The following is a 14,367-nucleotide window of genomic DNA, read 5'->3' as shown; positions in this document are numbered from 1 at the left end:
CCCCCCCCCCCCCCTTTGCGTGAACGCGCACGCACTCAATTCTTCATTGCTTGCTAGTTGAGATTTCTGATCACGTTAGGCTGCGTTTCATTTTATTTTATGTCGTTTTGATCGCGGGGGAAGCGCTAGTAATGTCTGCAGTTTTCGGTTTGGCTATTTGTTTCAAGTGTATTAGTCTATAAATAAATATCTTTGCCAAAATTCGTAATCTCGTCATCTTGTTCTGAAATGTTTATTGCTTGCCTACATTTGACTTCTTCCTCTATGTTTCATATAACACACATACATGAATTATTCATTTCGGTTGCCTCTTCTGACGTGAAGTTTGTTCTATAGAAGATATTTGACTCTGATGTGTGCCACAGAAAGTATTTGACTCTAGCCAAGAAATTAAAGAAATTAGAAGGGGGGGGGGGGGGGGGGGGGGGCTATTTTCTTGCCTGCCTTTCACAAAATGAAGTGGGCATTTCAGCAATAGTTTTCGGAGCCCTCTACTGTTCTCTCTACCCATCCCCCAATCCCCCATCCCCTTGTGCTTTCCCTCTTATGGCTTTTCCTAAAAGAAATTGTTACACTTTTCTGTTTTCATTTTTTAAGAATGTAGGTATAGCAGTAATAATAACAATAATACATTTAAAAAAATTGAACTCTGGGCAAAAAAGAAAGTTCAAATATATAAGTCAACATGAGTGCATATCCATAATCACAGTAAACTGTTAAACTAATAGAAATTAAAAAAAAAAAAGTATAATAATATAATAAACAAAACTATGACTGAATGTGCCTCCATGTAGAATCCCCTCCCCAATAGGTCCCTTCGCCCTCAATAGCACACCCACAGCACCTCCACCATCCCCATCAACCTCCCCCCACCCCCCACCCCTCAACCACAAAACACAATAATGATAATAATAATAGAAATTAAAATGTAAAAAATATATACCAACATATATATACATATACACACACATGTACAGTAAAAACTGTTGAAGTCGGAAGTTTACATACACTTATGTTGGAGTCATTAAAACTCGTTTTTCAACCACTCAACACATTTCTTGTCAACAAACTATAGTTTTGGCAAGTCGGTTAGGACATTTACTTTGTGCATGACACAAGTAATATTTCCAACAATTGTTTACAGACAGTTTATTTAACTTATTGTATCACAATTCCAGTCGGTCAGAAGTTTACATACACTAAGTTGACTGTGCCTTTAAACAGCTTGGAAAATTCCAGAAAATTATGTCATGGCTTTAGAAGCTTCTGATAGGCTAATTGACATCATTTAATTCAATTGGAGGTGTACCTGTGGATGTATTTCAAGGCCTAGCTTCAACCTCAGTGACTCTTTGCTTGACATCATGGGAAAATCAAAAGATATCAGCCAAGACCTCAGAAAAATAATTGTAGACCTGCACAAGTTTGGTTTATCCTTGGGAGCAGTTTCCAAACACCTGAAGGTACCACGTTCATCTGTACAAACAATAGTACGCAAGTATAAACACCATGGGACCGCGCAGCCGTCATACCGTTCAGGAAGGAGACGCGTTCTGTCTCCTAGAGATGAACGTAGTTTGTTGCGAAAAGTGGAAATCAATCCCAGAACAACAGCAAAGAACCTTTAAATTATTATTTTTTTAACCTTTATTTAACCAGGCAAGTCAGTTATGAACGAATTCTTATTTTCAATGACGGCCTAGGAACAGTGGGTTAACTGCCTTGTTCAGGGGCAGAACGACAGATTTTTTACCTTGTCAGCTCAGAGATTTGATCTTGCAACCTTTCGGTTACTAGTCCAACGCGCTAAACACTAGGCCACTAGGCTACCTGCCGCCCATTGTGAAGATGCTGGAGGAAGCAGGTACAAAAGTATCTATATCCACAGTAAAACGAGTCCTATATCGACATAACCTGAATGGCCGCTCAGCAAGGAAGAAGCCACTGCTCCAAAACCGCCATAAAAAAGCAAGACTACGGTTTGCAACTGCACATGGGGACAAAGATCGTACTTTTTTGAGAAATATCCTCTGGTCTGATGAAACAAAAATAGAACTGTTTGGCCATAATGACCATCGTTACGTTTGGAGGAAGAAGGGGGAGGCTTGCAAGCCGGAGAACACCATCCCAACCGTGAAGCACAGGGGTGGCAGCATCATGTTGTGGGGGTGCTTTACTGCAGGAGGGACTGGTGCACTTCACAAAATAGATGGCATCATGAGGTAGGAAAATTATGTGGATATATTGAAGCAATATCTCAAGACATCAGTCAGGAAGTTAAAACTTGGTCGCAAATGGATCTTCCAAATGGACAATGACCCCAAGCATACTTCCAAAGTTGTGGCAAAATGGCTTAGGGACAACAAAGTCAAGGTATTGGAGTGGCCATCACAAAGCCCTGACCTCAATCCTATAGAAAATGTGTGGACAAAACTGAAAAAGTGTGTGTGAGCAAGGAGGCCTACAAACCTAACTCAGTTACACCAGCTCTGTCAGGCGGAATGGGCCAAAATTCACCCAACTTATTGTGGGAAGCTTGTGGAAGGCTACCCGAAACGTTTGACCCAAGTTAAGCAATTTAAAGGCAATGCTACCAAATACCAATTGAGTGTATGTAAACTTCTGACCCACTGGGAATGTGATGAGGGAAATAAAAGCTGAAATAAATCAATCTCTCTACTATTATTCTGACATTTCACATTCTTAACATAAGGTGGTGGTCCTAACTGACCTAAGACAGGGATTTTTTACTATGATTCAATGTCAGGAATTGTTAAACACTGAGTTTAAATGTACTTGGCTAAGGTGTATGTAAACTTCCGACTTCAACTGTATACATAAACATATTCACAGGACACTCAACTTATCTTTTCCTTCATCAGATATGCAGGTGACATTTCCACCTGGATGACAGCACATAATCAGCAAGACGGGGATGCTCTTCATCCGAGGGAATGCCTGCCCATTCTCAGATGTTAGATCATCCCAGATGATCACTTCATTTACATTACAGCCCTTGTCACCTCCAGATTTGACTACTTCAACTCACACCCTGCTGGAATCCCTGCATTCTCAGATTCCCCTCTGTTATTAATCTCTATATTGTAATCAATAAAGTGTTTCAAAATGCTGTACTTTTATGAACATATAATGTTCAGATCATTCCTGAGAGAGAAGGGGTGTAATATCTCCAGATGGGCGTGTGGTACCCTTCCTCACCCATGCCAACAAGATGTTACTTCTTGTGGGGTCTTTGCCTTGAAAGTAAGTATGAGAGTATAAGTAACGTACAATTAACCTACTGAAAGTATACTGACTAAAAGGCTAAACAGAACTGTCAAGTTATATTATAGCTGTGTTGTTGTATACTTGCGAATTAGAATCTTAAGTGTAACATAAATTTGTTGGGGAAAACTGAAATGCCCATAAAAAAAATATTCCCCAGTTTGCTAAATGTGTAATGTGTTCCTGAAGGAGAAATCGATTGACAATTTCTAATTTAATATAATTGTACATAAAAAATAACATTTACATGGATCTTTCAAGGTTATCTTTGATCCAACTTCTGACTAGATGGCCACTAAAACACATGTATTTAAATAATTATGTTACAAGAAACCTATACTATTTCGTTGTTCCCTGTTCGCTCAGAAAAATACATGTAAAGATGTATAGACTACTTGACATTATGTTTTGCTAGATGACCTGAGCCAACTGTACCACTTCTGTGGGGAGGTGGAAGACACTAACTGGGTATTTGCTTGTTCACTTCTAAAAGGCACATTTGTATTAGTACGAAATTGTATAAGCAGTAATATTTCTAGAGGTAGTATCATTTGCTTTGTCTGATAATGAAATAATTGTAATTCAAGAAAATGTGTTTCAAGTTTTAAATATATTCACATTTTTCCTCATAAATTTCAGATTGTTTGTGACCGCTGCCCACGATGGTTCCACCAGTCCTGTAGGAAAACCATCCCATCATTGGAGGATTATGTCTGCGCTGCCTGTCAGGACTAGATTAGGCTTGAGTTCCAGGCGACGGTAACACCTGGAAACGTTCCATAAAAGTGGAATAAATGTTCAGTCGATTGGATTTATTGTCATTTTATATATTATTATGCAACGATCAAAATTTGTATTTTTTATTTAATGTTTGTTAACAAACTTAACTTTCTGTGATGTTTTTGTGTTATTGTGCGCTAATATTAGTGTATTATCATTATTTTCTTAAGCATTACAAAATGTTTCTAAAATAAATGTTTATGTTTCTGTGTACTCTAAGTTTGCTTTCTGTGACACACACTACCGTTCAACATGAGCTGCCAAAATGAAGTATTCGGGGGTTCGGGATGCAACCAAAAATAGCCTTGCTGAAATCCTTCATCTCCTTTTAATTTCTCTACATTTTGTGGCTAGAGTCAAATACCTTCTGTGGCACACATCAGAGTCAAATACTTTCTATAGAACAAACTTCACATCAGGATAGGCAACAGAAATTAAGAATTAATGTATGTGTGTTATATTAAACAGAGGGAGTAAAATGTAGGCAAGCAATAAACATTTCAGAACAACTACTAGTCGAATAAGACATGGGAAAGATGAGGAATTTTGGCAAAGAGATTTATTTATAGACTAATACACTTGAAACAAACAGCCAAACCGAAAACTGCAGACATTACTAGTGCCTCCTCCGCGATCAAACCGCCATAGAAAATCTAATGAAACGCAGCCTAACGTGATCAGAAATCTCACAATCTGGATTGGACATATTGTGTTCATGTGTGCATGGATCGTGCTGCATCAATGTCTGGAAGAGTGAAATGATTAATTGCCCACATAAAGAAGGTAAATCCCGCTGTATCATTCACAGAGAGGCATTGGCCAGTAGAGAACGAGTCCTGAGTTACATGATGTTTTGAATAACGCAGTGAAAGTGATTAACTTTATCATGTCCAATCATATCATGTCTGAATCATCGACTGTTTGAAAGGCTCTGTCATCACCAGCAGCTACTGCTTCACACCGATGTCCGTTGGCTTTCCAGAGGGAAAACGCTACAGAGGCTTTTTGAGCTGCATGCGGAAGTGATTTTCTGTCAGAGCACTCACTCCCCCTTGTGGCTGTTCGATGACACAGACTGGGGAGCCCGCTTTGTCTATCTTGCTGATGTGTTCAGCAAACTGAACAACCTGAATCTAGCTCTGCATGGTAAAGACACACACATTCTAAACATGTATGACAAAGTGTGTGGATACATGAAGAAGATCAATCTCTGGGAGAATGTTTATGATGTGAAGATGTGGATATGTTGTTTCCAGCAGCTTGACCCCTACCTTTTTACAGATGATGTTGACAGAAATCCTATTGTGCGAATAGTAAGCTCACATTTATCCAAACTCAACAGTGAGTTCAACTCCTACTTCCCTAACATTGTAAACCACATTTTTGTCAGATTTTCACTAAATTTAGGAATCACACTTGGCCGCACACACATGGGGGGTACTTCAGGCAGGTCAAAGTGTTTTAGGGGTACAGTACCTCAAACAGGTTGGGAACCAGTGGGTTATGGTATGGGCAGGCGATAATTATGGACAACGAACACAATTTAATTTTATCAATGGCTATTTGAATGTACAGAAATACCATGATGAGATCCTGAGACCCATTGTGAAGCCCATTCTCTTAAGTTATCTGTGACCAACAGATGCATATTTGTATTCCCAGTCATGTGAAATCCATAGATTAGGGCCTAAGGAATTAATTTCAATTGACTGATTTCCTCAGTAAAATCTTAGAAATTGTTGCATGTTGCCTTTGTATTTTTGTTCAGTGTTTACATACAGTGGGTATCATAAGAATTCACCCCACTTGGATTTTTTCACATTTTGTTGCGTGACAAAGTGGGATTGAAATAGATTTAGTTGTGATTCTTTTTGTCATTGATCTACACAAAACACTCCATTATGTCAAAGTGAAAAGAAAAATTCTACAAATGTTAACAAATTAATAAAAATTGTACAACTAAAATTGAGTTGTTGATATGTATTTTCACACTATGAGGTTGGAATAATACTGGGAAATTGTGAAAATGATGACGCACTTTTAGTTTAAGAGCTGTTTGAAAAGACTGAATGGTTGAAATGTCAGCTTGTTTGGCTTGGTGGGGTTTTTGGACCACCAGGCGGTATAACTTAATAGACCAATAACAATAAAAAAAAAATTTTTTTAACTAGGCAAGTCAGTTAAGAACAAATTCTTATTTACAATGACGGCCTAGGAACAGTGGGGTAACTGCCTTGTTCAGGGGCAGAACAACAGGTTTTGTACCCTGTCAGCTCGGGGATGTGATCTAGCATCCTTTTGGTTACTGGCACAACGCTCTAACCACTAGGCTACCTGCCGCCCCCACAATCATAGCTACCGTGCCTTCTGAAAGTATTCATACCCTTTGTCTTATTCCACATGTTGTTACAGCCCTAATTCAAAATTGATTAAATAGATTTTTTTTCTTTCACCCATCTATACACAATACCCTATAATTTATTTATTTTTATTTTACCTTTATTTAACTAGGCAAGTCAGTTAAGAACACATTATTATTTTTAATGACGGCCTAGGAACAGTGGGTTAACTGCCTTGTTCAGGGGCAGTCATAATGGCAAAGTGAAAACATTTTTTTAGAAATGTTTGCAAATTTATTGAAAATGAAATTCAGAAATATCTAATTTACGTAAGTATTCACACACCTGAGTCAATGCATGTTAGAATCACCATTGGCAGTGATTACAGCTGTGAGTATTTCTGGGTAAGTCTCTAAGAAACTTACACACCTGGATTGTACAATATTTGCCCATTATTATTTTCAAAGTTCTTCAAGCTGTCAAATTGTTTGTTGACCATTGCTAGAGAACCATTTTCAAGTCTTGCCATAGATTTTCAAGCAGATTTGAGTCAAAATTGTAACTCGGCCACTGAGGAACATTTACTGTCTTCTTGGTAAGTAACTCCAGTGTAATATTTGGTCTTGTGTTTTAGGTTATTGTCTTGCTGAAATGTGAATTCATCTCCCAGTGTGTGGTGGAAAGTAGACTGAAGCAGGTTTTCATCTAGGATTTTGACTATGTTTAGCTCCATTCTGTTCATTTTTTATCCTGCAAAAACTCTCCAGTCCTTAACAATTACAAGCATACCCATAACATGATGCAGCCACCACTATGCTTGAAAATATGGGGACTGGTACTCGATAATGTGTTGTATTGGATTTACCCAAAAGAATACACTTTGTATCAGAACAAAAGTGATTTGCTTTGCCACGTTTTTTGCAGTATTACTTAAATTCCTTGTAGCAAACTGTCACGGTTTCCGCCAAAGTCGGCTCCTCTCCTTGTTCGTGCGGCGTTCGGCTGTCGACGTCACTGGCTTTCTAGCCATCGCCGCTCCATTTTTCCATTGTTCCATTGGTTTTGTCTTGTTCCCTGCACACCTGGTTTTCATTCCCTAATCACACTGCATGTATTTATTCCTCTGTTCCCCCCCATGTCTTTGTGTGATATTGTTTTTTTGTTACGTGTTCGTGTGTACGCGCCAGGCTGGGTTTTTCCCCGTTAGTCCGTGGCTTTTCACGAGGGATGTTTATTGTACAACATTTGCTCAATTTTTGTGACTGTTTGGCGCATTACACTTTTACCTTTGGCTGGAGGTTTTGACGCAGTGGCGTCTGTCTGTTTTATTGCCTCTGACTTAATAAAGTGTGCGCCTGTTCACAACTCTCTGCTCTCCTGCACCTGACTTCTCCACCAGTAGCGCACAACCCTGTCATGCCCTGACCTTAGAGATCCTTTTTATGTCTCTATTTTGGTTTGGTCAGGGCGTGAGTTGGGGTGGGTATTCTATGTTCTATGTTTTGTAGTTCTATGTTTTGACCGGGTAGGGTTCTCAATCAGGTACAGCTGTCTATCATTGTCTCTGATTGAGAACCATACTTAGGCTGCCCTTTTTCCACCTGTGTTTGTGGGTAGTTGACTTTGTTTAGGGCACAGAGCCTTTAGCTTCACGGTTTGTTTTTGTAGTGTTTATTGTTTTTGTTCGGCAACATTTTTATTAATAAAAGGAAAATGTCCGCTCACCACGCTGCACCTTGGTCCTCTTCTTTTCACAGCCGTGACACACCCTGACACAAACAGGATGCTTGCTACTTATTTTGTGACTTGTTAAGCACATTTTTACTCCTGAACTTATTTAGGATTCCCATAACAAATACTTATTGACTCAAGACAAATCAGCGTTTCATTTTTATTCATTTGTGAACATTTAAAAAAGAATATTTCCACTTTGGCATTATGGGGTATTGTGTGTAGGCCAGTGTCAAAAACATCTAAATGTAATTCATTTTAAGTTCAGGCTGTAACACAACAAAATGTGGAAAAAGTGAAGAGTTGTGAATACTTTCTGAAGACGCTGTAGTTTTCAGGTTAGACGTCCCTCCTATTAGGCATCTCCCATTAGGCTCCTCCCATTAGGCTCCTCCCGTTAGGCTCCTCCCATTAGGTTCCTCCCGTTAGGCTCCTCCCATTAGGCTCCTCCCATTAGGCTCCTCCCGTTAGGCATCTCCCATTAGGCTCCTCCCATTAGGCTCCTCCCGTTAGGCTCCTCCCATTAGGTTCCTCCCGTTAGGCTCCTCCCATTAGGCTCCTCCCATTAGGCCCCTCTGTAAGACAACTCCCACACAGTGCTTGCAAAATTGTTGCTTTAGAAATAACCTTTTGGTAAGAAGCTATTTTGGTTTGTTTCTGACCATTTTAATTTAAAACAATCACAGTAAGGTACTTCATTGTTACCCAGAAATTATTTGATATTAAGATAAAAACAGCTGCATTGTACCTTTAATAAATCACATAATAAGTCATGGACTCACTCTGTGTGGACTAATAGGGGTTGACATGATTTTTGAATGACTACCCTTTCTTCTGTCCCCATACATACAGTACAATGCCTGTAAGGTCCCTCAGTCAAGTATTGCATTTCAAGCACAGATTCAACTTCAATGACCAGGGAATTTTTCGAAAGCCTCATAAAGGGAAATAGATGTGCAACTTTCCCTTTCGAGACGATTCGATATGTATCAAGAAGATACATGGGCTCCGATACATTTCAGTTTCAAACGATTCGTGCGTTTCGGCTTGATTAGAGAACGAATCATTTCGATGCACTTAACATTTGTTGCATAAACACATACATTTTCCATTCTAAATTGAAATCTGCTGCTGATGGAGCTCATGAGCTTGGCCTCTATGAGCTGGATCTGTCTGAGCTGACTTCTGTGTGTCTCTTGTGTTTGTGTGTAACTTACGTACTGTACGTATATGGTGCATGTAGGCTTCTAATGTTAACCCATGAGTTGAGCTATAAAGGAGACTAGGCATCTACCACTATCAGATTAGGGGGGGGGGGGGGTTGACTCCCCACTTTGGTTCTGAAATCACCATCACCCACTAATGAACTTGTCATTTTTGTAGATGAAATGTTTGACCTAGTAATATATCAACATTTATTGTTTACAAATTATGACATAGCCAATGAATATATATAGCACAATTTTGGATTTCACCTCCATCTCAAAATCGAATGCATGTGCCTGTGATTGCTAGTTATGATATTACATCAATTTTACCCGGTATATCTAAAAATGACCATATACACTGATTGTTTAAAGCAAAATACCAAAACTATTGTTGATGGTGACCTTGAACAACTTTCAGAAGTTAGAGCCTGATGAGAGTTGTGTTTCCAGTAAAACAACATTTTCAAACAGCGCATAGATAACAACAACCTAGAAATCACATAGGTTGTTTGTCACTCAACAAATAGAGCTTAATATCACGCAAGCCATTTTAGCATTTGACTGCTGAAGGTGCCGCGGCAATGTGAAAGATCAGGAACAGGCCGCCTACATCGATCGCGTTGGCCAGCGTGCGAAACTGGGCAGAGTGTGCCGTTTGATTAGGCTACGTGATATTACCTGGCGTTGTTAGACACGCATACAAAATAGCTGGTACATCAATGACTGTCAAAGCAATTACACGCAGCTCGACAACGTTCCGACAACGTTTCGAACACACCGACAGTGTCCTTGCGCAAAATATGACGCAGCCTCATCTGGATGTGTATGCAACAAAAGTTCAACATTCACCTTCTGCTACCATTTCTGTCAAGTCGTCTACGCATACAGTTTGAGCTTACGTTCAATAAATCCAACCTATGCACCACACCGAACACACTGCAACTGCCTCTGCAACGCAATGCAGCGTTTCATTGGAAATTCATTGGAAATGAATGTAATTCTGGTGTACCAAAATGCAATGACACCGTTGGTGTCGGTGTGTTCGAAGTGTTAAAGACGGTACTCCGTTGTTTATAAAAAATAATGTAATATGATAAGAAAAACAATGTGTGATCCACCGACAGAAGAATAAGGTTTTAATCAGTTTTCTGACTGATGCATGTTACATTTGGATCGGTTTGGAGTCTGCTACAGACCCTGCAGCCCACTCAAGGCAGCGGGGCCCACAAACTTTGGGGGTTTGGATTTTGGGGGGGTTTGGGGTCCCCCCGGAGGTCAGCACCCCCAAATAGCATATGAACATGTCATAATACATAACTTTTTTTCAGTTTTTTAGGAAATTAGCTTTAGAGTTGTACTATGCAGAAATCCCTCCACCATTCCCTGGTTACTAAAACTCGAATAGTTCACCTAATTTCAGTTTATGCGACAAAATAAGCTAGTATAGTGTGAACCATTGTACCATCTAAACCGCAGTGAAATCTATTTTCAGTTGTATGAAGCTGGTGTACAAAACCAAAAGTAAAAGACGCAAAAACAAAACTTATGAACGGGAAGCATAGAAATAACATACATAGAACATATCTACCCCTTCTTAGACTTGCTTTCAAGTAGAATGATAGCTCTATAACACACATTTCTATGTGAATTTGGTGGGTTGCCCAAAAAGTGACATATTGACTTTTTATTTTCTCTCAGCTTCATGGCAAAATGTGTAGAATAGCAGGAAACTAGCTCAAGGATTCTTTAAAGTCGGTATAATCGTTGTTCAGGAGGGAAACTATTTACATAGCTGAAAAAAAATGGATTTTGTTCAATTATTTGAGTTTAAAATGTACATTCAGGGGTATTTTATAATAGAAAATATTTGTTTTGGGAATTTTCAAAATGCTTTCAATATTATTCATTTCGATGTCGGCTCTATGCTTTGAAATGCCCTTGTCCGGAGAAAAGGATCTCCATTTCAAACTCAAAAAAAAAAGCTAAAAAATAACAAAAAGCTGGCAGAAATTGATATGAATTGAAAAATTATCTTATGTTTCTTGCAATAGCCGTTTGTGACTTTAAATAATATTTATCTCAAAACTGCGAATGCTAAAATATGTTTCAGGATGTTTGGTAAACCTAAATCCTAAATGAATCAGGAATGAGCAGGGTCAGCTGTACCATAAGGACCCCTTGTTCATATCCTCATTACATGTAGTGCAACAAGACCCCTCGTGGTCTGGAAAGTTCTCTTCCTTTGATAGAGAAACAATATTGGAATCACTATGGTTGCAACCATAAACTGTCAACTCCACCTGCCTGATAAAATCTGAATTTAATTTGTCACAAGCCTCTTAAACAGCAGGTGTGAACTAACAGTGAAATGCTTAATTACAGGCCCTTCCCTACAATGACGAGGGAAAGAAAATACAGAAATAATAGAAAAGTAAAACACTTAATAACAGATACACAATTAGTAATGATAACTTGGCTATATATAAGGGGTACCAGAACCGAGTCAATGTGCATCGGTACGAGGTAATTGAGGTAGATACACTACACGACCAAAATTATGTGGATACCTGCTTGTCGAACATCTCATTCCAAAATCATGGGCATTAATATGGAGTTGACCCCCCCCACCTTTGCTGCTATAACAGCCTCCACTCTTCTGGGAAGGCTTTACACTAGATGTTGGAACATTGCTTTCGGGGACTAGCTTCCATTCAGCCACAAGAGCATTAGTGAGGTCGGGCACTAATGTTGGGCGATTAGGCCTGGCTCGCAGTCGGCATTACACATTTATCCCAAAGGTGTTTGATGGGGTTGAGGTCAGAGCTCTGGCCAGTCAAGTTCTTCCACACCGATCTCAACAAACAATTTCTGTATGGACTTCGCTTTGTGCACTGGGGCATTGTCATGCTGAAACAGGAAAGTGCACCTTCCCCAAACTGTTGCCACAAATTTGGAAGCACAGAGTCATCTAGAATGTCATTGTATGCTGTAGCGTTAAGATTTTCCTTCGCTGGAACTAAGGGGCCTAGACCAAACCATGAAAAATAGCCCCAGACCATTATTCCTCCTCCACCAAACTTTACAGTTGGCACTACGCATTGGGGCAGGTAGCGTTCTCATGTCATCTGCCAAACCCAGATTGCCCGTCGGACTGCCAGATGGTGAAGTGTGATTCATCACTCCAGAGAATGCGTTTCCACTGCTCCAGTTTGGAACTAGGTAGTGAGTGTTGCAACTGAGGACAGGCAATCTTTACACGCTATGCACTTTAGCACTTGGTGGTCCTGTTCTGTGAGCGTGTGTGGCCTACCACTTCGCGGCTGAGCCGTTGTTACTCCTAGACGTTTCCACTGCACAATAACAGCACTTACAGTTTACCGGGGCAGCTCTAGCAGGGCAGAAAAGGTGGCATCCTGTGAAGGTGCCACGTTGAAATTCACTGAGCTCTTCAGTAAGGCCATTCTACTGCCAATGTTTGTCTATGGAGACTGCATGGCTGTGTGCTCAATTTTATACAACTGTCAGCAACGGGTGTGGCTGAAATAGCTGAATCCACTCATTTGAAGGGGTGTCCACATACTTTTCTATATATAGTGTATGTGTAACGGATGTGAAATGGCTATCTAGTTAGCGGTGGTGCGCGCTAATAGCCTTTCAATCGTGACGTCACTTGCTCTGAGACCTTGAAGTAGTGGTTTCCCCTTGCTCTGCAAGGGCTGCGGCTTTTGTGGAGCGATGGGTAACGATGCTTCGTGGGTGACTGTTGTTGATGTGTGCAGAGGGTCCCTGGTTCGCGCCCGGGTCGGGGAGAGGGGACGGACGTAAAGTTAAACTGTTACATATGTATGTATATGATGGTGTGTATAAACAGTTTGGACAGTATATTAAAATAAAAGGTGTTTACAGCAGTAGTTATATAGGATGAGCCTTGACTAGAATACAGTATATAGATATAAATTGTGTAACAGTATGTAAACATTTAAGTGACCAGTGTTAAAGACTATGTACATAGGGCAGCAGTCTTTAAGGTGCAGGGTAGAGTCCTGGGTGGTAGCCGGCTAGTGGTGACCATTTAACAGTCTGATGGCCTGGAGATAGGAGCTGTTTTTCAGTCTCTCATCCTCTGGAGAGCTCTGCGGTGCAATTGCCGTACCAGGCAGTGATACAGCCTGACAGGATGCTCTCAATAGCGCATTTGTAGAAGTTTGTGAGGGTCATTACATTTTCACCCTTGACCTCTCTGTCACAGATCAGCTTCATCACCAGAGAGCAGGTTGAGTTGACCTTCCACATTCAAGCAGTTGACTCTACCACAATTATGCAAAACATGCATTAAATGTTTTATCTACTGAATGGGGTTGTTTCAACATTTCCCCTAAAGCAAAGTACGTTGCAGCTAGATGTTGCAATACCACTAAGTTGCCAACAGATGGGGGTGTTTCAATCAAAACTTAATTGATATGAAAGTGAATTTCGAAATACAGTATTTGAGGAGGTAATTATTGGGGGAGCTTTTGGGGACTTAGTGGACACAAAGGCACAATATAGAAAAATAAAAGCAAGAGTTTCTTTGCTGCAATTGATATAGTGCAATGTGATGTCTTATTAGCTAGCCTGTCTAAACTTTGAGGAAGCAAGAAAGTCCACAATGTGCCCAACAGCAAAATAAGCTCCATAATATTAGTATGATGAGCAGTTCCTAAAGCCTTCCCGCTCTCTTTAATTTCAGTCCAGACAAAACATAGAGAGGTACTGTAGCAAAAGATCAGATTTTTTTCTCTCCTACATGTTGAGTGATTATATAGTAGCTGTTTAGACTGCTTTATTAACTTTTATCCACAAACCATTTTATGAACCAAACAATATAATATGTATCCCCTCAGGTGTGTACTATGCTATATTCTGTGGTCTGCAGGCTGCAGGGCCAGGGGTCAGAGTAGAGCAGATTAGAGTGGGGAAAAGGAGAGGACCACTTGATTTTTTCCAGAGAGGGGTGACAGTGCCACAATAGCCAGGGGGAATAT

Source organism: Salvelinus fontinalis, chromosome 7 (genome assembly GCF_029448725.1).
Source record: "Salvelinus fontinalis isolate EN_2023a chromosome 7, ASM2944872v1, whole genome shotgun sequence".
NCBI lineage: Eukaryota > Metazoa > Chordata > Actinopteri > Salmoniformes > Salmonidae > Salvelinus > Salvelinus fontinalis.
This window is presented reverse-complemented; position numbering follows the sequence as displayed.